This window comes from Bos javanicus, chromosome 9 (genome assembly GCF_032452875.1).
Source record: "Bos javanicus breed banteng chromosome 9, ARS-OSU_banteng_1.0, whole genome shotgun sequence".
In the NCBI taxonomy this organism is placed as follows: domain Eukaryota; kingdom Metazoa; phylum Chordata; class Mammalia; order Artiodactyla; family Bovidae; genus Bos; species Bos javanicus.
In genome coordinates, this window is record NC_083876.1 from 62,907,265 (window position 1) to 62,934,213 (window position 26,949).

Genomic DNA, 26,949 nt, shown 5'->3' on the forward strand with positions numbered 1-26,949 from the left:
ACTCTTAATATTTAATGGTGACAATGAATTTGAATGTAATAGTCTTATTTAGAAAATGTTTTATTCATTGTGCATTTAGGTATTAGACTAATTCTCAGTGGAAAAATTCACCAGGCAGCTGTGTATTTGTTTTCTATATGCCACGTTCTCTCTGAGCCAGACATGATGAAATCTGATTTACATTTGGGAGAGACTAGCTGCCTTCCCAGGAAACACACTCCCCCAGCGCTCAGTAGTAACGGGAGCCTGCTAACTGAGAGCATTCTGTAGGAGCAACTGGTTTAGTGGGAAAGTATATTCTACTTAGGGGCTTCCCAGGTGGCACAGTGGTAAAGAATCTGCCTGTCAACAGGGGACTCAAGAGATCCGGGTTCCATCCCTGGGTTGGGAAGATCCCCTCCAGGAGGTAATGGCAATCCATTCCAGTATTCTTGCCTGGAAAATTCCAAGGACAGAGGAGCCTGTTGGGCTATATATTGTCCATGGGGTTGCAAAGAGTCAGACACAACTAAGCACACACACACACATATTTTACTTAAGAAATAAAAAGTTGGGAAAGGGAGCAAGTATTCCCTTTTCAGTCATTTGTAACAGAAATTACAATAAAACGCATTCTAATTTTAATTAAATATATTTATGTATATAATTAAATATATGTATAAATATATTATTATATAATTATATATAATTGCAAATACATTTATTATCAAATATAAATCCATAATTAGAAATATATTCACAATTAAATACATTTAACTACATTTATTTTAATAAAATATATTCAGTTATGGATTAAAACCTACAGTCCTAATGGTAAGGTCCAGTCACTGCTAGTAACATGAAGCTATTTTGTGGGTCCTAGATTTCCCTCCAATGCTTTGACAGAAATATTCAAATACATACACAAAAACCCTCTCAAAGCTTAATGCTTAAATCTCTCTCGTAACGATGATGACATGGTTAACCGAGTGGAGAAAAAAGAAGACCTACGTTTGAATTTTAGGTTGACCAACAAAGCTCTGAGTAAAACAGGTCACTTAACTCCCCTGTGCTTCACTTTCTGCTTTCAAAATAACAAAAGCTGCAGCAGGGGCAGAGTTACATAGCACTTAGGAGGTGCCAGGCATAGTTCTAAGCACTTTTCACATATTAATGTATTTAACTCTTCATTCTACTCATTAAAGCTGAGGTGACAGGGAAGGTTGTGTTAACGACCTTTCCCCAGATGGATGTACAATTAAGCTCCAAAATCTTCTTACCACAACTCAAAAATTTATAAAATATGAATTTATCCTATCTTAATCACAACTCCTCTCCATCAGTTGAGACTGTAAGATCCCTGGATTAATGAGAATCCTTTCAAACACACATGACACAAATCCTCTTTAACTGGTTTATGAAAAAAAAAAAAAAAGGTGGGGCGGGAGGAAACTGCTTGGGAGATTTTAATGTCCAAGGCAGATTCACGCACAGCTGGATCAAGAAAGTCAAAGAGTAAATCAAGAATCTTTCTTCATCTCTTCTTTCCACCATGTAAGATGTTATCTTTAGGGGTCTTTGCCTTTATATCAGGTCCCAGCAATTTATGCTGTTCCAGGCATAAATCCTCAAATCTGCACAGTGGATACAGGGGTTTTGGCGGCGCCGGTAAACCTCTGAACTGAGTTTCACCGGTTCTGATTGGTCCGTCCTGGATCACAAGCATCCCTGAACCAATCACAGTGGCTACAAGTGCAAGATGTTGTGATTGGTCTGGGTTATGTGTAACTCTTAGAGCCAAGGGTGCATTCAGTTTGATCTGAGTGGGTCATACAAACAGTAAAGAGGAGTGGTTCTTCAAGAAAAATCAGGTCACTACTACAGAATAAGGAGGATGGATGCTGGGGAGGGATAAAAAGACAGATGCCACTCCAATTAGACTGTTGCTTTGGCAATTTCCAGCACTAAAAGGCTACAAATTTCTGCCAAAGGAGGGGAGGAAGGGAAAGAAAAGGCTATGCTATGTATGATAGTCCTATCCATAATGAAATTACCCAACCTCATTTTCTACGTAGTGACTGCAAGAACTCCTCTGCTACAGATCACTTACTAAAAATACCAGAATAATAAAAGGCAACGATTTAAGTAAAAAATGTCACACTATGTTACAGTATTAAATTTATATAACTTCACACTACAATTTTATAGTATTAAAAAGTGACAATCTAAAAACCCAGTAGTAATGATTGGTTAAATGTTACAATAATATCCGTACAATATATTATATACTTATTAGAAGAGATGTTTTATAACATATTTAATTATAAGTGAAACTATTGATATTAAAGATATAATGTTAATTGAAAAAGTTGATGGATACAAAAAACACAGTATTTTTCCAGATGTGCCCAATCTATAGCACTTGACATAATGTCAGAAACTAAGCTAATTAGAGAAATATAATCCTTTCTATTGCAAAAATACTAATTACATTACACTTGCATTGTAAACATTGCATTGAGTTCAGTTCAATAGCTCATTCATGTCTGACGCTTTGTGACCCCGTGGACTGAAGCTTGTCAGGCTTCCCTGTCTATCACCACCTCCCAGAGCTTACTCAAACTCATGTCCATTGAGTCGGTGATGCCATCTAACCATCTCATCCTCTGTCGTCCTCTCTCTTACCGCCTTCAATCTTTCCTAACATCAGGGTCTTTTCCAATGAGTCAGTTCTTTGCATCAGGTGGCCAAGGTATTGGAGTTTCAGCTTCATCATCAGTCCTTCCAATGAATATTCAGGACTGATCTCCTTTAGGATGGACTGGTTGGATCTCCTTGCTGTCCAAGGGACTCTCAAGAGTCTTCTTCAACTCCACAGTTCAAAAGCATCAATTCTTTGGCACTCAGCTTTCTTTATAGTCCAACTCTCACATCCATACATGACTACTGGAAAAACCATAGCTGACTAGAGGGACCTTTGTTGGCAAAGTAACGTCTGTCCTTTTTAATATGCTGTCTAGGTTGGTCATAACTTTTCTTCTAAAGAGCAAGCATATTTTAATTTCATGGCTGCAATCACCATCTGCAGTGATTTTGGAGCCCCCCAAATAAAGCCTATCACTGTTTCCATTGTTTCCCCATCTATTTACCATGAAGTGATGGGACCAGATGTCATGATCTTAGTTTTCTGAATGTTGAGTTTTAAGCCAGATTTTTCACTCTCTTTTTTCACTTTCATCAAGAGGCTCTTTAGTTCTTCACTTTCTGCCATAAGAGTGGTGTCATCTGCATATCTGAGGTTATTGATATTTCTCCCGGCAATCTTGATTCCAGCTTGTGCTTCATCCAGCCTGGCATTTCGCATGATGTACTCTGCATATAAGTTAAATAAGCAGGGTGACACTATACAGCCTTGACGTACTCCTTTACTAATTTGAGCCAGTCTGTTGTTCCATGTCCAGTTCTAACTGTTGCTTCTTGACCTGAAGACAGATTTCTCAGGAGGCAGGTGAGGTGGTCTGGTATTCCCATCTCTTGAAGAATTTTCCACAGTTTGTTGTGATCTACACAGTCAAAGTCTTTATAAATAAAGCAGAAGTATATGTTTTTCTGGAATTCTCTTGCTTTTTCAATGATCCAATGGATGTTGACAATTTCATCTCTGGTTCCTCTGCCTTTTCTAAATTCAGCTTGAACATCTGGAAGTTCATGGTTCATGTAGTGTTGAAGCCTGAATTGAAGAATTTTGAGCATTATTTGCCTAGTGTGTGAGATGAGTGCAATTGTGCAGCAGTTTGAGCATTCTTTGGCATTGAGGTTCTTTGGGATTGGAATGAAAACTGATCTTTTCCAGTCCTGTGGCCACTGTTGAGTTTTCCAAATTTGCTGGCATATTGAGTGCAGCACTTTCACAGCATCATCTTTTAGGATTTGATATAGTTCAACTGGAATTCCATCACCTCCACTAGCTTTGTTCATAGTGATGCTTCCTAAGGCCCACTTGACTTTGCATTCCAGAATGTCTGGCTCTAGGTGCATGATCACACCATTGTGGTTATCTGGGTCATGAAGATTTTTTTTGTACAGTTCTTCTGTGTATTCTTGCCACCTCTTCTTAATATCTTTTGCTTCTGTTAGGTCCATACCATTTCTGTCCTTTATTGTGCCCATCTTTGCATGAAATATTCCCTAGATATATGGAAACCCTTTCTGTGCATTTGAATTGCAGGTCAGATTCTAAAAACTCTATTTGCATCCACTTTTCAGTGCAGCATATCTAGTAATCAAAGCAGGATAAGATTGAGCCATATAAAATTACTGTAAAAATTGGGAGCAGCTGGATTTTATACATACACTTAAAACATAACTGATAAAAGTCACACCTGTTCAGTTGAACTGTCAACAAAGGACCAAGAAGCAGTAGCTGGACTATATCATCATTTTTATACTTGTTGTCATCATTATCATCACCGTCAGCATTATCATCATTGTCTTATTTTCTTTAGGTTTGAGCATAATTTTATCAATATATATATACTATCACATTTTATCCTGGCAAGGCTATTATTAATATTGCTCTTATAAGAGAACTAAAGCATGAAATAAATAAATGGTTATTCCAAGGTCATTCTCACAGAAAGGTGTAGAATTCAGATCACTTACTCCTTGATTTGTTGTTTTTATATCACCATCTATAATCTGGAACTAGATTTTCAACATTATGAAGCTAATCAAACCTTGATTTTACATTGATGTTTACATTTTACAAATTTCTTTTACATATATTATAATATATTACATTGATTCTAAGTTCAGTCTAAGAACAGTACTGTGCTGTGCTTAGTCACTTGGTTGTGTCCGACTCTTTGCAACCCCATGGACTGTAGCCTGCTGGGGTCCTCTGTCTATGGGGATTCTCCAGGCAAGAACACTGGAGTGGGTTGCCATGCCCTGATCCAGGTGGTCTTTCCAAACCAGGGATTGAACCCAGGTCTCCTGCATTGCAGGCAGATTCTATACCATCTGAGCCACCAGGGAAGCCCAAGAATACTGTAGTGGGTAGCCTATCCCTTCTCCAGGGGATCTTCCCGATCCAGGGTTGAACCCAGGTCTCCTGCATTGCAGGAGAATTCTTTACCAGCTGAGCTACAAGAACAGTACTGTGTGGTTGTAATAGCAGTTTATACTGACCTGAGTCCTTACTAAACTACTTTGCATATATCATCATATTGTGGTAGGCAACCTAAGAGGGCCCAGTGATCTGTGCCTCCTGACACTCATGCCCCCATGTAACTCCTTCCCCTGATATAGGCTGGAGCTAGTGTCTTGTCTGTAACGAACAGAATGCAGGCCAAGTGATGGAATGACACTTCTGAAATTAGGTTATAAAAAGAGTGTGACTTCCATCTTGGAATCTTTCACTCTCAGCCCTCACTCTGGGGAAAGCAAACTGCAACATGTGGGAGAAGTAAGCTGTGCTGGTAATAGCCCTTTAGAGAGGTCCATGTAATCATGAACCTAAGTCTCCAGCCAGACAGGATCTGAGGCTTGTCAATAGTTACACGAGTGAGCCTGAAAGGGGATCTTCCTTCACTTGTGCCAGGAGATGTCCATAGTCCTGATTGACACTTTGATTGCAGGCTTCTGAGAAACCTGAGCCAGAAGACCCAGCTAAGCTATGCCCAGATTCCTCATTCACATAAAACCTGACATAAGTGAGAGTTCTGTTGTTTTAAGCCATTAGGTTTGGGGTAATTTGTTATGCAGCAGTGGATAATTAATACATATTTTAAATTCCCATAGGTAGTCCTATGAGGTAGGTCTATTATTCCAGCCCTAACAAATGACATTAAGATTTAAAGAGGTAAGTAATTTTCCCCAAAGCAAACAGTTAATAAGTGGCTGAGCTGGGATCTGCACCTGGCTTGCTGAACTCCAGAGCTTGAGTTCCATGCTGAATTACCCCCTAGGAGGAAGATAATATGCAGTTTGACTCAACACAGGTGATCATGGAGAGGATGAATTCCTACAGCACATGCTGATTTGAGAAACTTTTCTAAAAGAAGGCTAAGTTGGCAGGGTATTATTGTCCTATGGTAATGATGATAAGGGCTTCCCTGGTGGCTCAGTCAGTGGTAAAGAATCCACCTGCAGTGCAGGAGATGTGGGGAGATGCAAGTTTGATCCCTGGTTCGGGAAGATCCTCTGGAGGAGGACGTAGCAACTCACTCCATGGATAATCCCATGGACAGAGGAGGCTGGTGGGCTACAGTTCATGGGGTTGCAAAGAGTTGGACACGACTTAGTGACTAAACTACCACCACCAGCAATGATGATAAACCATGAAGCTTAGAAGCCAGAGGCTGAGGCATTAATCCAGGTTCTCTGTCTTTGCTCCATGCATCCTCACCCTTAGATTCATGCTAATTTTTATTACACTGGCAAACTATATGCTACAAATACCACATATTTTAATATATATTAATAACAGTAATATGCAATAATAATAAAAACTGTGAACAATAAAATATTCATTAAAGTAAGTAAAATATAATAATATATTAATATATTAATCACTATAATTAATTATTCTAATTAATTAATATAACAATATATTATATAAATATAATATTTATATTTATAAAATATAATATTGTGTGAATCATAAATTATTCATTAAATACATGCCAATGTTTGCTGGGAGAAATATCGACAGCCTCTGATATGCAGATGATACCACTACAATGGCAGAAAGTGAAGACAATCTAAAGAGCCTCTAGATAAACATGAAAGAGGAGAGAGAAAAAGCTGGTTTAAAAGTCAACGTTAAAAAACTAAGATCATGGCATCTGGTCCCATCACTTCATGGCAAATAGATGTGGGAAAAGTGGAAACAGTGACAGATTTTATTTTATTGGGCTCCAAAATCATTGTGGACATTGACAGAGACTGCAGTCATGAAATTAAAAGACACTTGTTCCTTGGAAGAAAAGCTCTGACAAACTGAGACAGCATATTAAAAAGCAAAGACATCACTTTTGCTGACAGAGGTCTGTATAGTCAGAGCTATGGTTTCTCCAGTAGTCATGTATGGATGTGAGAGTTGGACCACAAAGAAGGCTGAGCACCAAAGAATTGACGGTTTTCAACTGTAGTGTTAGAAAAGACTCTTGAGACTCCCTTGGACAGCAAGGAGATCAAACCAGTCAATCCTAAAGGAAATCAATCCTGAATATTCACTACAAAGACTGATGCTGAAACTGAAGTTCCAAGACTCTGGCTACCTAATGTGAAGAGGTGACTCATTGGAAAAAGCCCTGAAGCTGGGAAAGACTGAGGGCAGGAGAAGAAGCCAGCAACGGAGGATGAGATGGTTGGATGGCATCACCGACTCAATGGACATGAACTGGAGCAAGCTTCGGGAGATAGTGGAGGACCGAGGAGCCTGGTGTGCTGCAGTCCATGGGGTTGCAAAGAGTTGGGCATGACTGAGCGATTGAACAACAACAACAAATTGCCATGGACGTGCTGGAGAAAACTGCTCCATCGGCATACCAGGAGCACTGCCTCTGCTACTCAGCTGAAAAACTAACCACATCTCATGAGCTTTGAGACTTCTGTTTCCTCTAGAGTCATTTTTCATGCCTTCTTGGTAAAACACTTCATTTATATTTAAGCCACCAAACCTTGGGCTCAGCACATTTTGGTCTTCCAATGCCTTGGACATCAGGTAAGGCCTCAGGTGGCCTTAGAAACAGGCTTATCGTGTCATAGAAAGGGTGAGGAGATTACATGACTCTATCAGTTTAGAATCTATGAAATAAAACATGCTTGCCAATATAAATGCACGTGTGAATTTATTTGCTAATAGCTAATTAAATGCCATATTTAACACTTGATTTTTTTAAGAGCATCTTTGTAAGGAACTGAATTAGGTTCAGAGCAACAGACTGATCTGGAAGTTAAAACAGTTCAAATGAAAACATAATGAAATAGGAAACCCTGCTTCTTTCCTTGAATGTTTACTTAAATTATGCTGGACTATACGGTAGGTGAGTATTTACACAGTACTAAATGTGCAATTCTCATGTCAGGTGATAACAATTCCCTTGAGGAGGACAGAGTTCAACATTAAAATCTGCACCCTGAAATAAACTTTTAAGATGCAAGCGACTAATCGTCAAAAAGAACTCAAAAAACAAATATTGGTGAGGATGTGAAGAAAAGGGAACCCTCATACACTGCAAGTAGGAATTTAAACCAGTGTCAGTTCAGTTTCAGTTCAGTTCACTGGCTCAGTTGTGTCCGACTCTTTGCAACCCCATGAATCGCAGCACGCCAGGCCTCCCTGTCCATCACCAACTCCTGGAGTTCATTCAGACTCACGTCCATTGAGTCAGTGATGCCATCCAGCCATCTCATCCTCTGTCGTCCCCTTCTCCTCCTGCCCCCAATCCCTCCCAGCATCAGAGTCTTTTCCAATGAGTCAACTCTCCGCATGAGGTGGCCAAAGTACTGGAGTTTCAGCCTCAGCACTGTGTAAAACAGTATGAAGATTTCTCAAAAAATCAAAAATAGAACTACCATATGACCCAGCAATTCCACTTCTGACTATATATCTGAAAAAAGTGAAAAAAGATACATGCACCCCAATGTTCATAGCAGTGTTATTTACAATTGCCGAGATATAGAAGCAACCTAAGTGTCCATAAACAGATGATTGGATAAAGAAGATGTGGTATATCTACACACAATGTAGTAGTAGTCAGTCAGTAAAATCTTTTTGCCATTTGCAGCAACATGGATGGACTTGGGGGCTTCCCTGGCGGCTCAGCAGTGAAGAATCCGCCTGCAATGCAGAAACTGCAGGAGACATGAGTTTGATCCCTGGGTCAGAAAGATTTCCTGGAGGAGGGCATGGCCACCCACTCCAGTATTCTATCCTGGAGAACCCCATGGACAGAGGCGCCTGGTGGGCTACAGTCCATGGGGTCCCAAAGAGTCAGACACAACTGAAGCCACTTAGCATGTAAGCATGGATGGTCTTGGAGGGCATTATGCTAAGTGAGATAAGTCAGAGGAAGAGAAATACTGTATGATATCACATATACGTGGGATCTAACATGAGAATGACAATTCCTGCCTCAGTGGACCATTTGTGAAGTCCAGAGAGGAAATATTCTTTTTTTAAAAAGAGAATATTTATTTTAATTGGAGGCTAATTACTTTACAGTATTGTGGTGGTTTTTGCCACACATTGACATGAGTCAGCCACGGCTGTACATGTGTCCCCCATCCCAAACCCCCCACCCACCTCCCTCCCCATCCCATCCCTCTGGGTTGTGCAGTCCCAGTCACTGCTTTGAGTGCCCTGTTGCATGCATCGAATTTGGACTGGTGATCTGTATCACATATAGTAATATACATGTTTCAATGCTATTCCCGAGAGGAAATATTCTTGCCCACAGGGTTCTGTGCAGTGGAATTCAGTCGGAAATCCACCACTTTTTACTTTCTACAAGGCCCACGCCACACTCTTCCCCAAATTTAGGTCAAGGTTATTTCCACAACACCCCCACAGGAATAGTAATGAAAACATTAATTGTAATAATACCTCCATTTCTTCACAGCCTGTGTTACACTGCCCTTTCTTTACTCCCCGCAATAGGTCTCTGAGGCAGGAATTGTCATTCTCATGTTAGCGACAGGACACCTGAAGTCTAAAGTGGTCCAAGAAATTATTGGAGGTAATAAGGGAGGAGGAGGCATCAGATTGCCATCAAGAAAAGCAAACTGGAGAACTGCAGTAAGGGTGTTAGAGAAAACGAATGCAACAGAGTCCATAAAAACTATTGACATTTTCTTAACAGACTGTTTCTTTTATAATGATGCTTTTGCAGGCACTAAAACTATTTTTGAAAGGAAACCAACCTGAGGGAAGAAAAGCAAATAGCACCCAGGAAAGGAGCTCAGATGGATGCAGACTGTAATTCTGCCCTTTCTGGATCAGAAAAGTGCTGTGGAGAGGCTCTTGCTAGGAATTCACTAAATACAGCTGTGGGAAAACTGAGAGCAGCAGTCTTGACATTAAAGGGAACGATGGAACACGTCACGAGGTCAGAGGCAGAGTGTCCAACTCAAGGGTTGCTGTGTCTGGTGTGGGAGCAGGGTTTCCCCAGCAAAATCTGCTCTGAGAGGTTGTTCAAGCTGACAAATATTAGCCGGCGCCTTCTCAACAATGTACAGTCAACACCCCTTTGCGGCATAGCGTGTTACTGAGTTGAACAGGCAGAGATAGTAAGGAGAGGTTTTCATGGGTGATTTTTCCATTGTATTTGTCATCATGCAGGTCCAGTCACAAAGGAGCAGTTATAGCAACATCTTTCTCAAGCATTAAATACAGGTATCACCATTATGCACACACAGAGTTCCTTTATGATCATCTAAAAGGTTACTCCTGAAGACAGTTGGCAGTACACACTCCCCACCTTCTTTCTGCATCAAGGGGAGAATTTTATATTATAGGAGTCTGACCACCCATCTGCCTTGAGTAGTTTAAGTGATGTATTTACTTGCCAAAATGGCGGGGAGGAGAACTGAGAGGCAAAATGGCAAATTAGTTACACTTTGGAAGTTCTTCAGTGGCTTAGAAACCTGGGTATAATGAAAAAAGTCAATGCAGAACTCACAGTTAGAAGGGGCCTGGAAAGTTATTTCGTTTAACCCTCTATAGATAGAGTCCATATAAAAAATATCCTAAATGGATACAGACCCACACTGTTCAGATCCCTCCTTTGAGAAAGGGCTTGTACATTTACAGAAACATGGATGGACCTGGAGATTGTCATACTGAGTGAAGTCAAGTCAGACTGAGAATGAGAAATACCATGCGATACTGCTTATATGTGGACTCTAAAAAAAAGGGTACAAATGAACTTATCTATAAAACAAAGTTACAGATGTAGAAAACAAATTTATGGTTACTAGGGGGTAAGCGGTTGGGGGGGTATAAATTGGGAGACTGGGATTGACATGTATACACTACTATATATAAAATAGATAACTGGCGCTAGTGGTAAAGAACCCATCTGCCAATGCAGGAGACATAAGAGATGCGGGTTTGATCCCTGGGTCAGGAAGATCCTCTGGAGAAGGAAATGGCAACCCACTCCAGTATTCTTGCCTGGAGAATCTCGTGGACAGAGGAGCCTGGCGGGCTACAGTCCATGGAGTCAGAGTTGGACACGACTGCAGTGACTTAGCACACCCACACAAGGAACTCTACTCAATACTCTGTAATGACCTAAATGGGAAAAGAATCTAAGAAAGAGTGGATATATGTATATGTATAACTGATTCACTTTGCTGTACACCTGAAACTAACTGCTGCTGCTGCTGCTGCTAAGTCACTTCAGTTGTGTCCGACTCTATGTGACCCCATAGACGGCAGCCCACCAGGCTCTGCCATCCCTGGGATTCTCCAGGCAAGAACACTGGAGTGGGTTGCCATTTCCTTCTCCAAAGCATAAAGGTGAAAAGTGAAAGTGAAGTCACTCAGTCATGTCCGACTCTTAGCGACCCCATGGACTGCAGCCTACCGGGCTCCTCCATCCATGGGATTTTCCAAGCAAGAGTACTGGAGTGGGGTACCATTGCCCATGACATTGCAAATCAGCTATACTCCAATAAAAAAATCTTTTAAAAATTAAAAAAAGAAAGGGCTTGTGACCTGGATGCTGGGTTTGGGTCAGGACAGCCTTGAGTGGTCAGCCTTTCAGGAATGACCTCAGCTGCAGACTGCTGAGTTGGGCCCTTCTCAGGGCAGCCACTCTTGGTTACTGCTGGAAGAAGAGTTGGGAAGCCTGACTCTTATGGCCCAGCTTGGGACAATTCTAATAGATCATTCTAGAATGCTCAGACACCCCTCGGCCCACCCTCACCCCACCCAGGGGCCCACACCGAAGTTCAACTTCTCCTCTTGCCTAACTCTGCTTTCTGCCCTTCCTTTGGTGTGTTCCCCTCCAGGCATTCCCTAATACATATTCTATACCATAAACCCCATCTCAGGGTGTGTTTCTTGGAGAACCCAGCCTAGGACATGCCCCTAGCAATGCAGAGTACAGCACACACTCCATCCATGGCCCAACTGCATTGTTAGATAGTGTCAGTCTTTTAAAAAGTGTTGGCATCTCTCTGCATTTTGTTAACTGGGTCAGTCTCCCTAAACCTACCAGAACAAGACTAGGCCCTCTGCATTCTGTTTCCTTTATTTCCATTCTCTTGCCCTGAATTCTGTCTTGCAAGAAAGTTTTAGCTGATTCATCATCTCCTTCCTTTTTTTGTAATTGTGCTGCCAAAAGGAGGTAAAATTAAGGGGAAAAAAGCATATGATTCATAGGTCACCAGTTCAGGAAATATGAAGTAGTTCATGTTCCCTTTTAGGTGACTACTCATTACAATTCAGGGTGTGAGGGGTGCTGGGACAGAGGAAGGGACATGGGTGAGCTAGGGGAAAAAGTATCTGTGGCAGCAGCACAGGTTTGGGCAATTCTTTTCATCTTCTGAGAGCCAACAAATGCGCTCTAACTCATTCTCCTGTGTTCTCAGCCTTGGTGAAAGGAAACACTATTCACCAGGTTTAGAAACCTGGAAACAACTCAAATGCCCATTAACAGTAGAATAATTAATTAACCTGTGACTATTGTTGTTCAGCTGCTCAGTCGTGTTTGACTCCGTGACCCCATGGACTGCAGCACGCAGTCCTTCCCTGTCCTTCACCCTCTCTTGGAGTTTGCTCAAACTCATATCCACTGAGTTAGATGCTATCTAACCATCTTATCCTCCACTGCCCTCTTCTCCTTTTGCCTTCAGTCTTCCCCAGCATCAGGGCATTCATATAATACAATGCAATTTCAACCACAAGTAACCAAGCTACTGTTATCACCGTCCACAAGAATGAATCTCACAAATGTAAGACTTAGCCAAATTGCAAAAGAAATCATTCTGTGGGATTTCTGTATCTATAAAGCTTAAAATAATCTATGATGCTGGAAGGCAGGTAGTGGCTTCATTTAGGGAGGAGGGTGAAGGAGTGACAGGGTGGGGACAGAAAGGGGATTTGTGTAATGGGGATGTTCTGTTTCTCATCTTGGTGGTGGTTAGTTACCTGGGTATGTTTACTTTGAGAAAGGTCACTGAGCTTAACGCTTATGATTTGTACACTTTTTGTATGTATATTATTCATGATAAATTCATTAAAAAATCCTGTAATGATCCCCCCAGGCCTACAGAGTCAAGCCCAAATTCACTGGATCCCCTCCACGGCCAGCACAGTTTTCAGACCTTTTCTCTAGCGGTTCCCCTTGTGTGTGTTCACTTTACTCTGGATTTTCGCAGCTTTCTGAAAAGGACAGTAGGTCTGGAAGTTGGATGACAAATGTAGTTTTTAGATGAATGAACTGTGGGGTTGATAATGCTTACACTGCAGTGTCTGTGTTAGCACTGAATAAAAGAATATAAGTGCAGTTCATGGCACAATTCCTGAAGCATAGCAGATACTCGTGATAGTTCCTTCCTCCTCTCTCCCTTCTACCATCTATGAATGGACTTATGAAAACTCTGCACATTATTAGAATATTGTCGCTGAAGTCATTTTCTGGAAGGTATTGCCTATGAATCTCATTATCCATTCAGTGGACTTTACTCCAAAAAGGTACTGTGGCTTGTCTTTGATTCCCAAGAATACAGATCTTGACAAAAATTTGACATTCTTGGGCAAGCTGTCCCAACCAAACCCATTCTTTCATGTTTAAGTCAGATCCTTTCTTTGGAAACATCACCATATGCCCACTATGATAAAGGGATAAAAAATGGCTGCAGATAAGGAGAGACATTGTCCAGGGTCTGGTTTTACTTTACCTGGTCACTTTAGGTAGATGGGATTGTTAGAAGGATCTGAGAGCTTTCAAACTGCTGCTGCTGCTATTGGTTGCTATTTTTCAAAATATTACCTTCTCACTATAAAAATGCTTTCCTTCTCAAGCCAGATTTCATAAAAGACCTTCCATCTGGTCTGTACTGATAACTTGAATCTTGAGATGCTCATTCCTCTTACAACATAAAATGATCCATGTGTATAAGGACTGGATTTCACAGGTTCTTCCAAAGGATTTTGTCTTCCTAATCCTACAGCTGCATGTGTTGAGAACTGGTCACCAGGAGACAGCTCTAACAACAAATCTATTATAAGTATTCCTCTGCTGATGTGCATTTTTCAGAACTAAAAGAACTAAAATCTATTAGCACCAGGACCATAGCGAACCAGTGGATGAAACAAATAAAAAAATAAATTAAAAATGAAAAATAAAATCAGAATCAAACTGGTTTAGAATTTTCAAAGATTTTTTCCAATTTATTGTGATTTAGGATGTGGTAATTGACTGAATGAGCTGTATAAATTCTGGTCTCAGTTTCCTAATCCATAAAATGGGGAGATGAACACCAAATTATGACAAGGTGATGGGATATGTTGATGAAAGTATTTTCATTCCTAGGAAGACAAGACTTTGGAAGGATGACTGGACCCATGTTTTAGGATCCCCAGTACTTTTAGAAAATAACTCAGGGGCAAAGTCAGATGCTCTAAAGAGCCACTGCCCATTCTCCCCTTTTCTCTTCTCTATCCAGTCATCTATACCCCTCCCTATCCTTATAGTATTCTCATCTTCAGTGTTTCCCTGCAATTCATGTTCATATAATTTCCCACACATAAAAATGTGGGAGGTGGAGCAGAAAGGAGCATAAAGCATAAGAGGCCCAGATTCACCTTTATCTTGAGATGACCCTGAAAACATGTGGTATGAACAGTAAATCCTTATTTGGTTGAAATTCACATCTTGAGTAGCCTCAAGCTTATTTTCTCATGTAAATAAGCCTCCAGAAATAGAGACGTCCCCTCTCTGTAAAAATATTAGACTATAATCTTCTACTTTTAAAGGATAGTATAGAAATAAAATTCCAAGAAAGACTACATAAAAATGAAAAAACAATCCATGTGTAAAGGTGAAATCAGATGCCTGGTTAGTGCCAAGATAACCCAGCAGGTCAGAGGCTTCCCTGGTGGCTCAGTGGTAAGGAATCTGCCTTCCAATACAGGAGACCCAGGTTCAATCCCTGGGTTGGGGAGATTCCCCTGGAGAAGGAAATGGCAATCTGTTCCAGTATTCTCACCTGGGAAATCCCATGGACAGAGGAGCCTGGCAGGCTACAGTCCAGGGGGTCACAAAAGAGTTGGACGTGACTTAGCGACTAAACAACAACATCAACCCAGCAAGTCAGGGCCTGAGGTTTTCTACTTTCTATCTGAGCCTTGGGAGATCTTGAAGGTGATGGAGGGGGCTGTTAAAATGTCAATGAGGAGGTGCTTGAGACAGATGGGGACAAGGTGCTGTTAGTAATGTAGCTCACTTCACTGTATCTCATCAAATAGCAGGAAATGGAAGTAGTGCAATGTCACCTGGGCTAAAGATGTTTCCTAGATTTTTGTTTCTTCCTAGATATCATCACTGAGAATCTCTGACTTGTCTTGACTTGGTTATTTTCCTCAAAGGGATATAATAGTATTTACATGATTGATGCTGACCAGGCATCAATAAGAAGAAATGGTGAGCAGACGTTCTGAACAGATACCAGAAAGGTTAACAAAAGTGACATCAGGGCCAGTTGCAAAGGAGGCTGTGGCTCAGGTTTCAACATATGTCCAAGGGAACAAAGTGCCAGGAGTACTGGTCTGGGAATACACCCTGTGTAAAGTTACCATGGGCAGGAAAAGAGAAGAGAAGGAAAGCTTGAGTTTTCTATGTTGATTCACATGGAATTTTAAATCTGTCAGCTGGTTGACATAAATGGCCAATTTCTGAATACTTTTTAGTATGAAAATAGTCTGTAAAGTCTTCATCCCTCAAAATCTTCCCCAAAGGAACAATGATCACCTAAAGGAATGTTTGGGCATGCATTTATGCCAAGACTCTGTGGATCTGAGCCTTGATTGCATTATTTTTGAGCTCCATTTCAGCTCTTTCATGATGTCTCAATCTATACAGAGGTCTGCAGCAACCCTTGGGCTTCAACAGCCACATCAGGTGATGATGACATAATAGGTAAGTTCGATCAACAACAATGAATCAGGATCTGAATGAACTTCTCTGTGTAGCTCTCTAGTGATGAAATACATGGGCAGAAGTACTTCTTCCACTTTTATGCATAAAAATGGTTAGCTGTGGAGGAGCTGTGCAATTTTAGAAATAAGCAAAATACTTAGCAATTCTAGCTGTACTTAGCAATACTACAATACTAGCAAAATACTTAGTTTTAGGCCTCCCATTTAGGAGGCCTGCTTCATTTTCACATTTCTGTGGTCTGGGGGCTGAAAAAGACAGGCAGATATATTTCCTGCATTTGCTAAGTTGGCCTCAGACACCTCCATTCATTTGTTTGTTGAAGACAGTGTCACCTCATTTAATTCAGCAGGAAAACAAGTACACCAGTAAGAGAAGAAAGACTGGCTCATAATCTCCTCTGTATTTCAAATATGTTTTCCATGGAAGATACTGCACAGGGAGCCAGACCCAGGCCCTTGCTTCCTGCCCCTGGAAAAGGGTTAATTCAGGGAAGCCCTGGATTCACAAGTCCACCTTGGGTGTTTAAGGTCAAGCACTTTGCATCTGAGTGTAGAAACTATGGTAAGTACATATTGTGAAGCCATGTCAAGTTCAGACCTGAACATATACTACTGTGGAGCTGGGAGTAAGATAAGAATGGTAAGAGGACCCTGAACTATTTGGGAAAACACCCCTCCCCCAATCCACTTGACCATCTGTTATTCCCTCCCAGACTCAGAGATTTGATGCAGGAAGTATGGAAGGACAACAAGGAAGGTTAGGAAGAAGCATCCTGGGAGGCTGACACCCTCTGTCTCATCCTTCTAAGCCAAGGACAAGCAGGCTAAGGTTGAATACAAGGTCCTACCCCAAACTGGACGCAGACGGAAACACATAAAAAATGTATATGATATTTTAACAATGCAAACCCTTGTTTGATCTTGAGGTAGGAGCAGGAGCCCCTTCCATTTAGCCTCAATTCCCTTTCATTTTCACTACGTAGAGGGCCAATCTCTCACCTTGCAGAACTGGGTGGAAGTAGCTCAAGACTAAACTTCCCAGTCCCCACTTACAAGCTGTATTTGGTAATTTAAGTAAATGAGTCAGCCCCATCACCTCCCCACACGGGTATTTTCTTTCTCAGGATAGAGCACATCATAATTTTCTGACCGCTGGAGAAACAGTGCAGTCCTTTCTCATCAAAGGTTTTCCCATGAGCGTGGGCTCTGCACCTCCCTCGTGGTCTCGCGGTCCCCGCAGCACAGCCCTCTCCGCGGAATTTCCATGCAAGTTTTTTTCCTCCAAGCACCCCTTTCCCACAATTTATTTAATTTTTAAGCTGCTCAAATCCTTTTGCAAGGAAGTAGGATAAAATTCTCCAAGTATAGTTCTACACAATGTCGACATTCAGGTTTCACACATTTGGGGGATTGTTTGACCGAGAACCGTGTCCCGTGCAAAGAATTCTGGAGGCAGGCACGGCGCCCGAGCGACCCCAGTCGTTGCCCTCCCAACCCCCGCCGCCTTTGAACCAAAGACCAGGCAGAAATCCGCCAGCCCGCAACGGAGCCCCTGCCCGGAGACGGGGTCAAGGGAAAGCCGAGGGCGTTTCGGAAGGCGTGCGCCCCTCACCTTGTGGACGGAGCGCGCAGCCGCCGCGCCCTGGGCGAACCCGGGCGTCCTCTGGTTCCAGAAGTCTCACTCCGAGCCGCTCCTTCTGCTCCCGAGCGTTACCAAAGCGCCGCTTCTCACCGCACCCGGCTCCAGGGCTCGCCGAGCCGGTGCGCTGGCCCCTCGGGCGCCCTTTGCCCGCGCGGTGCCCCCGGGCTGCGGCAGACCCGGCCGGGAGCGCGGCGCGCAGGGCGGCAGGAGCTGCGCTCCGCCAGGTCTGGGTGCCGGGACTGGGAGAGGCGGCGAGAGCGAGAGCGAGAGCGGGGAGGACCAGGAGGAGGAGCAGGAACAGGGGGCAGTCTGTTAAATCGACCGGTAGGTTACAGCCCTCCAGGACACCCTTGAACCGAGAACGGGGTGGGTGGGGTGAAAAGGTGGGCCGGGGTGCAATGCGGAGAGTGGTGGTGGAGGAGAACCAGGGGCTCGGAGCCCCGAGATTCTTCAGGTCTTGCTTAGGCTGTAAAAGAGAAATTCTGGAGCTGATGGCGCCCCAGGGCTCCCACTTGCCAACGCTAGAGGGCAGCGCTGGCCACACTATAAACTTGGCCTATGGGGGTGGGGGAAGTGGACGAGGGTCCGGCCTCTTAAGCCCTTTGCTGGCGGTGGCTAGTGGGTGCCCAGGAGAAGCAGACCCCGTTCTCCCCTCCCGTGGCCAGACTGGGTTGGGAGACAGAGGAAAAGAAAGGAGTTGGCAGATTCGGACATTGTATTTCTGCGGACATTGTCTCTCTCCAGAGGCAAACCCTCTGGAGGTGAATTATTACACAGATGTCCTCAAGGGGAAAATTTCGGTCAACATCTACAGGATGCTTTAAGGAGAGGGATGGGAAGAAGAGGGTGGGGAAGTAGTGGAGGCAAATTGGGATGGGGAAAAGTGGAAGGGGCAGAGAGATGGGGGAAGGCAGAGAAGAAAAGGAGAAGGGAGTGGGTTGGAGCTGACTTTTCGGGTTGGCAGGAGCTTTCGTGATCTTCATAATGTTCCAGGAGTACCCACCTGCCGCAAGGCCAGAGAAATTTACTTGGGAGGGACATTATGGAATCCTGGTGCTGCTGCTGAAGGAAGCTTCCCTAGGGCTAGTTGGTTATCTCCTGTCTGGAACCTTGGTGGCTCTGAACCCATGAGGCTTTATATAAGTTGATTCCATATTTCAGGGGTAAAATCAAATTATTTGAACCACAACCCTCGCAGATGGCAGAGGAAACAAGGAAGCAACGAAATGAAAGAGACAATTTTACATAGACAATGTGATTTGTGGACAGCTTGTTATAATCTTCACGTTGAAAGGATATTGGAACTTCTGCAGACAACCCTTGTGTTTCCCGAAATCCTTGCCTTACTGCTTATCTTTCTTGTGTGTAGCCTCGTGGCTAAACGGAGAAGGCGATTCCCCCCCCCCCCCCAATAGCTTGGCATTTCTAAAACAAATGAAATCCTCTTCTTCAACTCAGAAAGCAAGCATGTGTACCCTTCTTCCTGCCTTCTGGAGTGCCTCTCAGGATCAGCAGGGACTGGGTGATGGGTAGGTAGGAGAATTTCACTGAACAGGGGAAAGGAAAGTTGACAAACTGAAGTCTTGAATTGTGATTTGTTTTTGTCAATCCTGTTAAACTAAGAGAAAGGGCTTATGTGGACTAAAGCCTAATAGGAGGATTGGATGGAAGGATTTTTTTTTTTCTGCCAAAGAAGATGGTATTTATAAGTTATCATTTTAAAAATTAATTTTTTTTCATTTTTTAATTGAATGAAAGATTCTTTTAAAAATTTGATTTTATTTATATTTTGTATTATTAAAATTTTAAAATTATTTAATTCTTAAAGGTTGCTTTCCATTTGCAGTTATTACAAATTATTGGCAATATTTCCCATGTTGTCCACTATATCCCTGCGCCCATGTTATACCCAGTAGTTTGTGCTTCCCACCCCTCCAGCCCTACATTGCCACCACCCCCTCTGCCCCTAACCACTGGTTTGTTGTCTACGTCGATGAGCCTGCTTCTTTTTTGTTGTTGTTGTATTCACTAGTTTGTTGTATTTTTTAGATTCCACATATAAGTGATATCATACAATATTAGATTTTTAAAATTCTGTAGTGCTTTACAATTTTCAAAAATTTCACATACATTATTTTATATAATCCCATAATAACTCCTGCCCTCCCCTCCTCTACTGTATGGTCCCTCCCCACTGGTAACCTCTCCCCACTGGTAAACAGTAGTTCTCTTTATCTGTGAGTTTGCCTCTTTCTGTATTATTTGCTGGTTTGTTGTGTTTTATAGATTCCACATATCAGTGATATATACGGTATTTGTCTTTCTCTGACTGACTTATTTCACTCAGCACAATGGCCTCCAAGTCCATCCATGTTGCTGCAAGTGGCAAAATTTCACTGTATTTTATGGCTGAGTAGTGTTCCATTGTATATATGTGCCACATCTTTTTTATCCATTCATCTGTTGATGAACACATAGATTGCTTTCATAACTGGGAAGTTATAAGTAATGCTACTGTAAACATTGGAGTGTATGTATCTTTTTTAATTCATTGCAGTTCAGTTTAGTTCAGGTGCTCAGTCGTATCCAACTCTTTTCAATCCCATGAGCTGTAGCATGCCAGGCTTCCCTGTCCATGATCAACTCCCTGAGCTTGGTCAAACTCATGTCCATTGAGTTGGTGATACCATCCAGCCATCTCATCCTCTATTGTCCCCTTTGCCTTCAGCCTTTCCCAGCATCAGGGTCTTTTCCAATGAGTCAGTTCTTCGCATTAGGTGGCCAAAGTATTGAAGTTTCAGCTTCATCATCAGTCCTTCCAATGAATATTCAGGACTGATTTCCTTTAGGATTGACTGGTTTGATCTCCTTGTTGTCCAAGGGACTCTCAAGAGTCTTCTCCAACACCACAGTTCAAAAGCATCAGTTCTTTGGTGCTCAGCTTTCTTTATAGTCCAACTCTCACATCCATACATGACTACTGGGAAAACCATAGCTTTGACTAGATGGACATTACTTTGCCAACAAAGTAATGTCTCTGCTTCTTAATATGCTGTCTAGGTTGGTCATAGCTTTTCTTCCAAGGAGCATGCGTCTTTTTATTTCATGGCTGCAGTCACCATCTGCAGTGATTTTGGAGCCCAAGAAAATGAAGTCTGTCACTTTTTCCACTGTTTCCCCATCTATTTGACATAAAGAGATGGGCCTGGATGCCATGATCTTTGTTTTTTGTGTGTTGAGATTTAAGCTAGCTTTTTAACTCTCCTCTTTCACTTTCATGAAAAGGCTCTTTAGTTCCTCTTTGCTTTCTGCCGTATGGGTGGTGTCATCTGCATATCCAAGGTTATTGATATTTATCACAACAATCTTGATTCCAGTTTGTGCATCATCCAGCCTAGCATTTCGCATGATGTATCTGATGCTGGGAAAATCTGAAGGCAGGAGAAGAAGGGGATGACAGAGGATGAGATGGTTGGATGCATCATCACCAACTGCATCATCACTGAGTCCATCACCGGCTTTATGGACATGAGTTGAGCAAGCTCTGGGAGTTGGTGATGGACAGGGTAGCCTGATGTGCTGTAGTCCATGGGGTTGCAAAGAGTTGGACATCATTGAGTGACTGAACAGTATTGAACTGAACTCTGCATATAAACTAAATAAGCAGGATGACAATATACAGCTTTGACATACTCCTTTCCCAATTTGGAACCACTCTGTTGTTCCGTGTTCAAGTCTAAGTGTTGCTTCTTGACCTGCACACAAATTTCTCAGGAGGCAGGTCAGGTGGTCTGGTATTCCCATCTCTTGAAGAATTTTCCACAGTTTGTTGTGATCTACATAGTCAAAGACTTTGGCATAGTCAATAAAGCAGAAGTAGATGTTTTTCTGGAATTCTCTTGCTTTTTCAATGATCCAGTGGATGTTGACAGTTTCGTCTCTGGTTCCTCTGCCTTTTCTGAATCCAGCTTGAACATGTGGAAGTTCTCAGTTCTTGTACTGTTGAAGCCTGGCTTGGAGAATTTTGAGCATTACTTTGCTAGCGTGTGAGATGAGTGCAATTGTGCAGTAGTTTGAGCATTCTTTGGCACTGCCTTTCTTTGGGATTGGAATGAAAACTGACCTTTTCCAGTCCTGTGGCCACTACCGAGTTTTCCAAATCTGCTGGCATATTGAGTGTAGCACTTTCACAGCATCATCTTTTAGGATTTGAAATAGCTTCCTGGAATTCTGTCACCTCCACTAGCTTTGTTTGTAGTCATGCTTCCTAAGGTCCACTTGACTTTGTACTCCAGGATGTCCTGCTCTAGGTGTTTTGTTTTTGTTTGGATGTATATCCAGGAGTGGAATTGCTGGGTCAAATGGTAGGTCTGTTTAAGTTTTTTGAGAAACCTCCATGCTGTTTTCCACAGTGGCTTCAGCAAATCCAAATCATCATTTTGAAATATGGTTGATGATAGAGGTGTTATGTAAAAATAAACAGAATAAGAATCATTCCTCATCTATAAAAAGGAACTCATAGAAACAAAGTTTTTTAGATACCCCTGGAGTAAGTAAGGGCATGGTCTTTCTTACTCTGGCAACTCTGGAGGCCTTTCAGGAGATAAAGGCAATTTGAGTTCACTCCATTTTTTAATTTTTTAGATAAATTAATTTATCTATTCTTTGATTATTACAGTGTAGGCAACTATGGAAACATATCATACACTTGGAAACTCTGCTGCACATACCTCAGAACACCCCTGCTTTGGCAGATTTCAGCTTTGTGAAGCTCATGGTTATTTTCAAAGCTATTAATTAACTTCTGGAATATATTTTACCAGTTTTAATGAAAGTTAACATCTGCCTAATTAGGAGCTGATAATTCAATTTGTGGATTGCCCATTTGAATTTCCACGAGGCTCTGTGAGTGCTTTAACATTGTAGGTGTATGTGAATCACGTACTGATTTCACATAGAGAACTCCTTGTAAGTTAAGTTTAAAAAGCATCTATGAGGATTGAGTTGGAGCCCTGAGCCCATGGCATAACAAATTGATCAACTTGTAGTGAGAGCTCAAAAGTCATTATGAAGGAATTAACTGATCAAATTTATTCATTCAAAAATGTTAATGAATGAGTACCCTGTTCCAAGCATTGTACCCCCTGAGCCAACTTCTGGGGATACGATAAAGAATGTAGTTTAATTCACTGATTCACAAACAAGTAAATCCAGTCCTTAGTAATAGTTGGGCAAATAGGGAAGTCCAGAGATCTGTGGGAACTCAGAGGGGAATCTAATCCAGCTTGAGTGATAGCTGGAGGTGGGGGTGGTAGCTGTGCATGTATTGGAGGAAGGTGGTTGAAGCAGTGGGGAGTGGAAAGAATGATGAACAATGCATTGACTCCTAGACACATCCCAGTCACATTTATTAGCTTTCCACATGGATGCTGAAACCTTACTTTAATATCTGAGGAAGCAAATATGCACATTTTCCTACCAGAAGCTCCCTAGAAGCTTTTAAAGGTAGGGACTGTGTATGACTTGTTCATCTCACCTGTAAAGAGAAAAGTTAAGACCCTGGTAGACATTTATCTGTAATTTCCTACCTCCACTGTGGAAGTAGGAATGAAGTGAGAAGGGAACAGGTTGTGGTGGGGAGGTGCTCACATTAAGTGAGCTCACAGAATCCTAGATGATTCCATACGTTGGCCCACCAGACAATTCCAACAGCTATATGACATAGTTCTTCTCTCTTTTGCTGTTGACTTAAAAAAAATGAGCTTCCAGTTCCTTCAAGATTTGTTGTTGTTTTTTAGTTGCTAAGTCATGTCCAGCTCTTCACAACCCCATAGATGGCAGCATGCCAGGCTTCCCTGATCTTCACTATCTCCTGGAATTTGCTCAAACTCATGTCCATTGAATTGGTGATGCTATTCAACCATCTAACTCTTTCTAGATTTATGGTGTGACAAAAACCAGAGAGAGAGTATGAGATGTGTACAGTTAACTTTCTGTGTTAGTCAGTTCTCAGGAAGTTCCACTGTGAACAAAGCATAACTTTGAAATTTCAGTGGCTTATTACAGCAAAGGATTGTATCTTGCCCACAGTACATATAAACTGTGGACTAGTGGGTTCACTCCACATGTTTGTCCTGAGACACAGACCGATGGAGCCAGACTATGCTTAGGCAGAGGGAAGGGTAATGGCAGAACATCACAATGGTTCTTAAAGCTTTTGCTTACTTATAAGGTTAATCATTTCTGCTCACATTCCATTTGCTAAAGCAAATCACGTGGTTGAGTCTGATGTCAAATGACTTTCTCTTAGTGGGAGGGATTCCAGGGAAAGGCTCTGTAAATGAGCCTGAGTGACAAATATAGTCAACAAAGTATTCAACTGACAAGTCTCCAGCCATGCTTTTGAATGCTTTTCTCTTTAAAAATCTTTATTTACTGAGTCTATTGGCTAATGATGTTCACCAAACTTAGGATGGGGGGGGGGGGGCAAAATAGTAAATCTAGGTTGATGAACTTAACTGATTAGGCTCTGTCATCAGAATCCAGACTTCATAGGAACAGCTGTCCTCGCACTATGAAAAAGCTCCATTCTCTGGCAACATACTGGCTCTTTCTCCATGTATTGTTGTTGTTCAATTGCTAAGTTGTAGCTGACTCTGCGACCTCACAGATTGCAGCATGTCAGGCTTCCCTGTCCTTCACCATCTCCCAGAGTTTGCTCAAACTCATGTCCATTGAGTCGGTGATGCCATCCAACTGTCTCATCCTCTGTCGTTCCTTTCTCCTGCCTTCAATCTTTCCCAGCATCGAAGTCTTTTCCAATGAGGCGGCTCTTCACATCAGGTGGCCAAAGTATTGGAGCTTCAGCTTCAGCATCAGTCCTTCCAATGAATATCCAGGGTTGATTTCTTTTAGGATTGACTGGTTTGATCTCCTGGCAGTCCAAGGAACTCTAAAAGTCTTCTCCAGCACTACAGTTTGAAAGTATCAATTCTTCAGCACTCAGCCTTCTTTATGGTCCAACTCTCACATCCATACATGACTACTGGGAAAACCAAAGCTTTGACTATATGGACCTTTGTCAGCAAAGTGACGTCTCTGATTTTTAACATGTTGGCACATTTTAATATCTGTTCCCATGAAGAAATAATAAAGGCAGACTAGGTAGGTTAGGGCAAACCTAACAAGGATAAAACCTCAGGCTCCTGGGATGTAGACAGGGACCTAATGGTCAGTACCCTTCTTATCAAAAATGATCATGAGAAGCAGCTCACTCAGTGATGAGCAGAAATACCATAGTTTATTTTTAATGAATATAGCTTGCACATCTCCCACCTAAAAGTTTGAAACATATATAGAGGACCTGGTGCCTATCCTCAAGGAGCTCAGAGTTAAGGTTGGTGAAGGAACTTCCATGGATGACTTCATAGAAGAGCTGAAGGAGGAGTTAGGAGAAGCCCACATGGAGGAGTTAGGACTCAGCTGAATTTGGAAAGATGTGGAGAGAATGAGTGGGCTTTTTCAGTGTAGGACTGATCTCTCTACTTTGGTTCCTGTCTTCCTGCCCTTGGGAAAAGGAGGTGCTTGGGGTAAATACTTTGCTTAGGGTCATACAAGTGGTATGTGCTGAACTGAGGTTTGAACCCATGACTAACTCTAAAGCTTGTTTTTTTTTTTTTTCATTCTATTGGAGTGTGATCCCCAAGATGGGCTGATGGAGTTCTGAGGAAAGCTTAGTTATGGGAGTGAGTGGACTGTGGAACTCGGGCTCATGAAACAGGGACTCTTGTGGGAGTATTTGACTGTGGGAATGGTTGTGGGGGGGGATGGGCCACAACAGAGTGCCTTAAAATGTTTTTATTATTTTTATTTTTATAAGTAACATTATTACTTTGTGTAGAGAATGACAGCTTTCAAAGCACTTTGTTTTCAAAACTGAGCAATGTCAAATCAATTTTTAAGAAAGAAACAGGGTTTACAATATAACATATTAAGTGGCAGTAATGCCTTCACTTTGTATTTATTAGTTTAATAGCTTGATTGAGGTTTAATTTATACAACATAGCTTGCAATCACTGTGAACATACAATTCAATGGTTTTAGTAGCTTAATAGAGTTGTGCAGCCATCACCACAGTTCAGTTGTAGAACATCTCCAGTGACTCCCAAACTTCCCGCATGCCCATTTACAGTCAATTTCCCTCCTCCCACACCTATCCTAGCCACTGATCTGCTTTGCCTCTATAAATTTGCAGATGAGTACATAGAATAAATATGCAATATTTTGTGTGTGGCTTCTTTTACTTGGAAAAATGTCTTTGGTTTCATCAGTATACATGTAACACTACTGCTGCTAAGTCACTTCAGTCGTGTCTGACTCTGTGCGACCCCATAGACGGCAGCCCACCAGGCTCCCCCATCCTTGGGATTCTCCAGGCAAGAACACTGGAGTGGGTTGCCATTTCCTTTTCCAATGCATGAAAGTGAGAAGTGAAAGTGAAGTTGCTCAGTCTTGTCTGACTCTTAGCGACCCCATGGACTGCAGCCTACCAGGCTCCTCCGTCCATGGGATTTTCCAGGCAAGAGTACTGGAGTGCTGCTGCTGCTGCTAAGTCGCTTCAGTCGTGTCCGACTCTGTGAGACCCCATAGACGGCAGCCCACCAAGCTCCCCCGTCCCTAGGATTCTCCAGGCAAGAACACTGGAGTGGGTTGCCATTGCCTTCTCCAGTGTGTGTGCTAGTTCCTTTCAATTGCTGAATTATGTTCCATTGTATGAATATGGCACATATTTATCTTAAATTTAATTTTTTATTTTATATTGGAGTATAGTTGATTTAGTGTTGTGTTAGTTTCAGGTGTACAGCAATATGATTGAATTATATATCAGTCACTGAGAGAATATTGAGTCGAGTTCCCTGTGCTATAAGTAGGTCCTTGTTGATTATCTGTTTTACACATAATAGTGTGTGTATGTTAATCCCAACCTCCTAATTGATGCCTTCTCTTCATGTTTCCCCTTTGGTTACCACAAGATTGTTTTTGAAAGCTGTGTGTCTGTTTCTGTTTTATAAATAAGTTCATTTGTATCACTTTTTTAGATTCCACATATAGTATCATATGATGTTTGTCTTTCTTTGGCTTACTTCATTTA

General features: G+C 42.0%; 1 protein-coding gene across 1 annotated transcript in view; it reads right to left on the reverse strand.

Moving 5' to 3' along the window:
- Positions 1-17,854, reverse strand: part of HTR1E (5-hydroxytryptamine receptor 1E) — a 95,976-nt gene extending 78,122 nt beyond the window's left edge. Inside the window, exon 1 of the mRNA XM_061427889.1 lies at positions 17,769-17,854. The gene's annotated coding sequence lies outside the window, so the exon portion shown is untranslated. The remainder of the gene's footprint in view (positions 1-17,768) is intronic.
- Between the last annotated feature and the right edge of the window lie 9,095 nt (positions 17,855-26,949).